Source organism: Micrasema longulum, unplaced genomic scaffold, assembly GCF_059751315.1.
Source record: "Micrasema longulum isolate JH-2025_06_02 unplaced genomic scaffold, ASM5975131v1 h1tg000870l, whole genome shotgun sequence".
Classification (NCBI taxonomy): Eukaryota; Metazoa; Arthropoda; class Insecta; order Trichoptera; family Brachycentridae; genus Micrasema; species Micrasema longulum.
In genome coordinates, this window is record NW_028278062.1 from 82361 (window position 1) to 91227 (window position 8867).

The 8867-nt window shown below is 35.1% G+C and overlaps 1 long non-coding RNA gene across 1 annotated transcript; it reads left to right on the forward strand.

Moving 5' to 3' along the window:
• The first annotated feature begins 5371 nt into the window (after positions 1-5371).
• On the forward strand, positions 5372-8148 carry LOC148278503 (uncharacterized). The gene is made up of 2 exons (XR_015823177.1): positions 5372-7519; positions 8097-8148. It is a non-coding gene; the product is annotated as an uncharacterized LOC148278503 (long non-coding RNA).
• The last annotated feature ends 719 nt before the right edge of the window (positions 8149-8867 follow it).

An 8867-nucleotide genomic window follows, 5' to 3' on the forward strand; every position in this document is an offset into this window, starting at 1 on the left:
TTAAAAGTTAAAATTAAGAATTAAAATTAAAAAGTTAAAATTGAAAGACAAAATGTGATTTGAAAATAATAGATCAAATTAAAAGTGATGAATGAAAAATCTTACATTTTGTTTTTGAAAAGAAATAAAGGCATTTTAAATAACACAAATTTTGTGGTACAGCAGAACTCCCTTTATTCGATCTCCAGTCATCCGGATTGCCAAATGTCCGGATCATTATCGGAAAAAAACCTCAAAATAAGGACCTGGCTGCTCGTAAATGAGTTTTTTTGTCAAAGCAATTAACTTTGCTGGACACGTTTACGTAAGTTAATGTGATTCCAATTCACTATATTATTTCAAAAGAGTAAATTTTACATTTTCTTTCAAAACATTGCCTTGATTTAATGGTTGATCCAATTATTCAGGTTTCTACAAATCTGGATAACATCTGGCACTTATTAATCCAGATAATCTGAGTTTTATTGTATTTTCATTGAATTCTAATTTCGATTATGACTTCAACAAGAAAAAAATATAAAACAAATTTTAAAAATTTTAGTTCAAACCCATTTTTATGGAAACATTTTTTTTTTCTATTTTTCAAGATTAATATTTTGGTTGCAAATATTTCATTACTATGTACGTTTTAAGCGAAATTTTAATGTTCATATCGGCCATCGATGGACGATTTTTTTCAATCATTCATAATGGAGATTGAAAAAAATTACCAAGACAAGGTTTAAAGTACTGTTTTTTCTCTGTAAATTTACATTTAAACATTTAATTTTCCGTTTTCAACAATAGAGGGGTTTGAAATTATAAGACACGAATGCCATTTTATAAAAAATGAACAGTTTTAGTTTCATTCATCCAAATATAGACCATCGTTGTATCACACTATATAATTAAACATTTTCATTATTGATTTTACAATAACTCAAATGGAACTGGATAATTAAGAAACTAATTTAATCACATTTCAAACAACAAAAAAAACAAACCAACATTACATCTGCAAATATAATTTTTTCAAGAATTAATAACTTAATTTGACAAATTGCTAATGAACACATATTAGAATTTAATAAACAAGTACTGCTGGGTTTACAATTATACCAAATCATTTTCTGTTTCCTAAAGCCATGGTTTCCTAAGAAAGCGGTGTCTTTGGGCGTAACAAGACGGCTGCTTTAACGGTGACCAGAGATGTCACCTCAAAGAGAGCGGGGCCATTATCTAGCGGCCGTGGTCACCTAATTTTACTAACTTATTTTCATAAAATTAAGACATACTGTGGCGGAAAATGAACCATCTCAGCATTGCGGGCGGTATATTTGGAATATGGGGTGTCATTGGAAGCCGAAAAACATCGTTGTTTGGAGGAAAATGAGATTTTAAAAAATCGTGCTACAGACATTGATATTGTTTTTATTATTATGGATAACTTATATAGCGCCGTTTTCGTAATATAATACTTCAAGGGCGCTTTACATAGTGATTCTATAGATATATAAATTTAATTGAAGCTTTTAAATTTGTAATTCAATTAAAACAATTTATTTTGTTATCACATGCTACGGATTTATTCTAATGATATGAGAACAAGCGAGTTTTAAGATTTTTCCGAAACATCACTTCTCTCTCACAGCCTCGCACCTCCGCTGAAAGAGAATCCCATGCCATAGGCCCTGCGACCGCAAATATGTGTTCAATGAATTTAGTGCGCTGTTTGCGTAGAGGTATAATAACTTTTTCTCTCACCGTAGACGTAGCTGATCTAAGCGTAAGACGCCTGTCAGCTAGTTCATCTGGAATGCATAGTTACCTACCTTAGATATACAATAGAACTTCAATTATCCGAACTCCGACCATCCGAATCACTTTCAGAATTCTCAAGCTCAAGAAAAGGGAAGGGAAGAGACAGGAGAATCACTTGAGGAATTCAGAAACGTTCTTTCGAAAATTCCCGGTCGTCGGAAGTTAGTGCTGAAGATATAGGAGAGTGGATGGTGTGTGATTCGTCAGACCCCGGGTTTCAAATTTCAAATGGTGATGAACTTATGAAAGTGTGAGAGAAGACAGTATCGGGGAAGAAGATGACATTAATGTCGAAGCAGACACGGGACCATCAGCTAGTGAGGCATTTGCCGGCCTTAAAACTGTGTTGAAGTGGATGGAGCATCAGCCCGAGTGTGACCACATGTAACTTCTCACTGTCAAGCGGCTGCTCGCAAACGGATGATGACAGCCGAACCGCTTATTTTGACCGGGATGTTCAGCAAGCAATGACTTTCATTTACAGTACGGTATGTACAGCACTTGTAACTACGCTTAACATGTAAAAGTGTCGCCTTTTCATTTGATTAATTACAAGCTCTTTTTCTTTAAAATTAATTTTACCTCCCATTTTCAACATACGTACAGAAATTGATTAAAATAGACCCTTTTCAATCAACTTATCAGATTTTTTTATTATCCGAATGGGGTCAGGTAAGATAAAAGATAATTGGAGTGAAGCCACTAAATGTTGGCACCACTCTCTTAGGCAACCACAGTTTTACTTTTACTATAATATACTAGTAAACTCATTATTAATGTAGGTAAAAGGACATTTATAATGAGTTAGATATATAATAAGTAAAAAAAAAAATAATCTAATTGAATTAAACGAATACCATCTGTAGTTTTTTTTTAATTTCAATCATAAGAAACAAATGAAAACTACAAAAGTGACAACTGATTTACAATTTGTTTTTGAATATGGAACTAAACTAAATACACTCTAACTCTTCAAAATGGCGTATTACAATGCTCCATACTTAAAACTAATTCAATTTCATGGGCGTATTTATGTACATTTCATATAATTGATCCAAATTATCTCTATCTCACTAAAATTGATAAGGTCTGCGTAACAATTATAATTAATGTCACAATTTATGATATTCTAGACTAAATAGAGCACCGATATTTCAAGTAGGGCCCTTACATGAAAAAAATATTATAATTACATTTATTCTTAATTCCATTTTACAATTCAAGCCATCGACTTTTCCCTGTGGTTGAGCCACATTTAACAATGAAGGTTACTGTGTTATAATTAAAGCTAGATTTAAACGAGGACAATACGATAGGGCAATATTGTCTTGTCCTAGATCCATTAACAGCCACGACTGCGCAGGACAGGACACGGGGACAATACAAAAATTCGGCTGTAGTTCACACATTTTGTTCAACGTTTGTTACGAACGAGTTTGTGAAAAATATTATTTCTTTTATGCTGAGATATTTTAGAATTGTTTGAGGACAAGCTAAATTTTTAAAAATGTGCGGGAGCGACATGCACTTGCCGAGCATGTTGTCCTACGCTCCCGACTGTTCACGTTTACATTGTCCTGTCCTCCAAATTGCTGTCCACACAAAGACAATAGGTCCGATGCTGGAACAGGACAATATTGTATTGTCCTTGTGTGAACGCTATTTTGAATTTACCTCGTGAACTCTGATAAAAATGTAGCAACTTTACCATTGGTGACAATATCCTTTTCTACAGTAATGTGGAAATGATCATCTCCGAAAGTGCACTGTGATTTCTGCATCACAGTGCGATCACTTCATATGCGATCACAAGATAGTTAAGCGATCGCAATAGTAATTTTGGATAATTAAGCGGTTGCAATAGTAATTTTGGATACCTAAGTGATCGCAATAGTAATTTGGATACTTAAGCGATTGCAATAGTATTTTTGGATACTTAAGCGATCGCAATAGTAATTTTGGATACTTAAGCGATTGCAATAGTAATTTTGGATTCTTGCACTGCGCAATTAACATTTAGTTACACGAATCAACACACAAGTGCGAATGCCATTTTCAAAGCATCATTCCAACGAGCCTGAACTGAAGAATTCAAACAATAACAAGCTTAAACAAGATGCTCGTCTCTGAGGCCACAATCTCAGGCTGGAGAAAACGAGATTCGACCTAAATCCACGAAAGCATTTCCTGAGGAATAGAGTTATTGATGGTTGCAATAAGTTGCCGCAAGAGCTGATCACAATGTGTAGTCTCAATGGGTTCAAAAATGGACTAGATTTGTTTCGGAAAAGTGTGCCAACAACTATTTAAGCATATCAGCTTTAAGCTGCTCTAACAGGCTGCAATAATAAGCTACAGGACCCCAGTATAAGGTGAGGGTCTGCTGTCATTTTGTATTGGAGTTCAGAACAACATTAATAATACAATTTGCAAACAAAACATAAAAACACAGGAACCAGCAATCTGTTAATCAGCACCTATTGATTCTCAGAAGGTGGTCCGATCACCCTGCAGTTAAAATTTAAACTGCTATCTTGCAGACAACTGTTAAGTTATTTCATAAATGCATTGCAGAGCAGAGAGGTAATTTATCCATTTAGTCAACTCAAATTCTTCACACGAATATTCAAATATTTCCTCAATCAATGGTAAAAAAGGGAACATGTAATTGTACTGGCAAAGTAACATTCCTTCTTGTAAAAAGGGAGTTGTGTATTCACAGAGAAACATCTCGACGATTAAAAGGCTAACTGACTGATGCGCCAGAAAGTAAATCTTACAGGAGTCAATTAAACATTTTTTAATGAAAAATGAGTACAACTTCTTTTATTTTTAAAAATAAAAATCTTGTTTAGACCCCTATACATTCATACTAAAATAATATTAAACACTATTGTTGAAAATCAATTCATTATTGCAAATTACGTACTAATTATAAAAGACGCTTAGTAATTACTCGATACAGACAAATAATTTAATAATGATAAAAAACGGTCAAAGAGAGCGGTACAATAATTTTTATTTTAAATGACAGGGAAACTGTTTTTTTTTTTCCTAAACCACAATTTTCAATTGCACCATTATTTTTATTAATTAAGATTTCATAATTATAAATATTTTAATGCCAATACGACATCATTTCAATCAGTTGATCGTTGTATTTTGATATCAGATATTACTGCGTACAACTGAATTTTAACGGCTAAGACACTTGACTCACGCACAGAAGGTTACGGATTCGATTCCCAATGAGAACACAAAAATTAAATGTGACTCACCGGAGCCAGGGTGTTCTCTGGTGTAATTCATCACTGTAATTGGGGCTCCAGGTCTGTTATGGTGAAAAAAAAATGTTGGAGATTCTAATCCATCTTACAAATAAATTACAATATCGAATCCTTGGATAACGAGGTTCCAACTACCAATTTGAGTGACCGAGTGAAAACAATTCCATTTGCAATAGTCTTTCACACTAAAACTGTCAGCTGGACATTAAATCCATTAAAAAGTGTTTAAAAATTCTACATCCAGCTATTTAATGTAATTTGTAAAACAAGGTTTACAAATTGAATTTTTTTTTTTTAATAAACATTTTATTATTTCTGATTTACCCAAATTTTGGGGGCCATTTTCAACGAGTTGTAAGTAACTCGCTATTGGAAAATAGAAATCGATTTGCGGTGGAGCAGGGTTCGAACCTTGGACTTTTGATTCGCGACTCCGTGATACTAGTCACAGGACCACAGATGAAACCTTGTTATTTCCAAGGGGTTGTTAAAGTAATTTGGATATAATATCACGAAGTTAGCTACAGATTACAGGAATACAACGGGCCGTAAGTACTCGGGAAGAGGATTGCGAGCGCAAACCGAAACCGAAACCGTCCATTACACGTTTGTTGTTAAACTAAAAACCAAACCAAAAATTTGGAAAGCTTTTTTTCTATGCAAGAGCTTAAACGCTTCTCTAGAGAACTATTACTCTGAGGATATAATTGTGATAAAAAATTACAAATTTAAAAAAATATTTACACATAGATTTATGTATTTACAAGGGTACTCTTCAATCCGTGCCTCATGTCTGAGGATGGTGATTACGCCTGACTCCAGGCACGGCTCGTCTGTGGACAGTCTCCCTCCATCTGAAACGGTCTTGTGCTCTTCTATAGGCATTCGTCAGTGATGATTCTGATAACTCAGTGACTGTGCCGCTCCATCTTGTCGGTTGACGTCCACGCGACCTTGTCCCTTCGACACTTCCCAGGAGAAAAGTTTTCTCCAAACTATCAGAATCTCCCCTGGAAATATGCCCAAAGAACTGCAGGATTCTTTTCTCGCACATGGATATCAGTCTTTCTCCTATGTCCAGTTCCTGGAGAATAGATGCATTCGTGCGTCTGGCCGTATAACCATTAGTCGCAGTATAACCATCAACACTAAAAAGAGACTGGTGAAGGCCTTGGTTTTCTCAGTGTTTATGTACGGTGTGGAGTGTTGGACACTGAGGGAATCTGAAAAGAAAAAAATCGAAGCTTTCGAGATGTGGTGTTGGCGGCGAGTGCTGCAGATTCCGTGGACGACCAGACGTACGAATTTACAAGGGTACATTGATCGAATAGGTGACTTTGATAATGCACCGATGATTTTACACCTGTAATAAATACAGTTAAGACTTTCAATAATGCTACTGTTATTTACATTCTGTTATCTTGTCCTCAATCCAATGGAGTACATATTATGCACTTCTGGATCACCCTTTTTACGCAGAAATGCCAAGACTACCAGATTACAGAGAGCTCTCCCGGGTGGCTTTTCTCATTCGGCAAGGAGTCATTTTTCCTCGTGTGTGGGCAACGCCCAGGAGACTCGAGTCCTCAGATGCGGTGTGGGGTATATGGTGGGCAAGCTGTTATTTGCGCATGCACAAAATATCAACCGCAGAGTAACAAAATTGACAATATACACATCACAATACACATATGCGTCGAAGCGGGTCATTTCAACTCACCTAAATACTTATTTTAATTTAATTAAAAAATCCAAATAAAAAATTAAAATAAAATGTGTTGGTACCCACTGAGGTTTTTTTCAAATAAAGAAGTTCAGCGCTACAGGAAATTTGATATGAAAAATGTTTTCGTGCACGCGGAAAAAATTAGAGCATAAAATTGCACGGTGAACTTACACAAAAACATACAAATAAAAATAATTTCAATAGTAACTATTAAATCTTGAAATGTGACGTTTTCTGGACAGCGATTAACCTAGCCGGACCGAAGGGGGGGATTCGAATCCCCCATAGTCTGATTTGGTCAATTTCACTTTATGTACATAAGCATTCGGCAAACTAACAAAAATGAATAAAATACACAAATGGGTAAAATATGTGTACGCGATAACGTGAATAAATTATCGCATGGACATGAACACTCCAACGTTTTATTCTCCTGACGCTTTAAACAAGTGGGCGCTGGGGTCGTTTGGTCCCCCCGTTCGGATCATTTGTAATTTTTGGATGCTTAGTGAGGGAAAGGTTAAAGAAATTTCAAATTCAAAAAAGTTTTGAGTCTATTAAAATGTTTGTAGACAAGAACCGGATTCAACCCCCTTGGGAGTTATTAATATTAATATACTACAACAGAGACGAAGAACATTTTATAGAAGGTAATATGGAAATCTAGGAATTTACAGGACTTGTGACCTGTCATTGGCTGGTTTAAGTGGCCACTTCACATTCACCACTCTGCCTATGTTTGAACATCTATATTCCTTCAATTCTTCCATCATAAGATCGTTAAAGCGCTGAAACCTTTATTGATGCGGGTGACATTCTGACCGAATTATTTCACCTGCATACTAGGCAATCCCTGAAAATATTTTTTTTGAGTCTATTCAAATTTTTATCCAAATATAAGGAATATACATATACATGTTCAAACATAGGCAGAATGGTGAGTGTTATATTTATATATATTATTTTTTTTGGGGCAACAGGCCAGGAGGCCCAATTACAGTAGTGAATTACGACACAGAATACCCAGACTTGAGAAAACTAACATTAAATTTTTGTGTTCTCACCGGGAATTGAACCCGGAACCTTCCATGCATGAATCAAGCTTCTTGACCACTACACCACGGAGGCCGCCAATATTGAGTGTGAAGTGGCCAGTTAAACCGGCCAATGACAGGTCATAGCCCTGTAAATGCCTAGACTAATTTATTATGTTTGAATTTTAAAAAATTGCACCACAGCAGGCCTCGAGACGCCGAATTAGTGGTGAAGCAACTTACACCCAGGCCTGAGAAAAATCAGAATTTGATTTTTGTGTTCTCCAACAACCCAGAACCTTCCGTGTGCGAGTCAAGCGTCTTAACCACTACACCACGGAGGCAGCTCTAATTAATATCAATAACTCCCGAGGGGTTGAATCCAGTTCTTGTCTAAAAAGGTTTGAATAGACTAAAAATTTAGTTGAATTTGAAATTTCCTTGATCGCGGTCCGAACAACATCATGTTTTGTTACAAGCTGCCATCATTTTATGTGCTGTGAAATTTGATACTATCCTAAATGTGCAAAAAAGATACAAAACCTACATTAAATACTTAAATATTTTACAAGTAATTTGTGCGTATTTTACTAATCGTACAATTATTTTATTTTCTAGTTAATCTTTATGTATACAGTAATTTTTATAGTACTAAATTAGGTTTTAAATCGAACCATGTTACGCAGAAACCATCCAATCCACAATGAGGAACTGCAGCCCTACGGGAAATTGCATACAAAAAATGTTTTCTTGCCCGCGGTAAAAATTAGAGCATTGAATTGTACAGTAAAATTTCTTAAAAATGTATGAAAAAAAAATTATATATATACAGTCGAACTTGGTTATAACGATCACGGAAACAGTGAGATCTCGGATGTAACGAGGAAACATTAGTTGACATTTTAGTTCGTGGTTTTCTCCATACAATTATTCATTGATATAAAATAAAAAATATGAAAATTCTTTGATTATTGAAAAATATTTACGAGTACATGAAAATAACATTTTTATATGTCAACA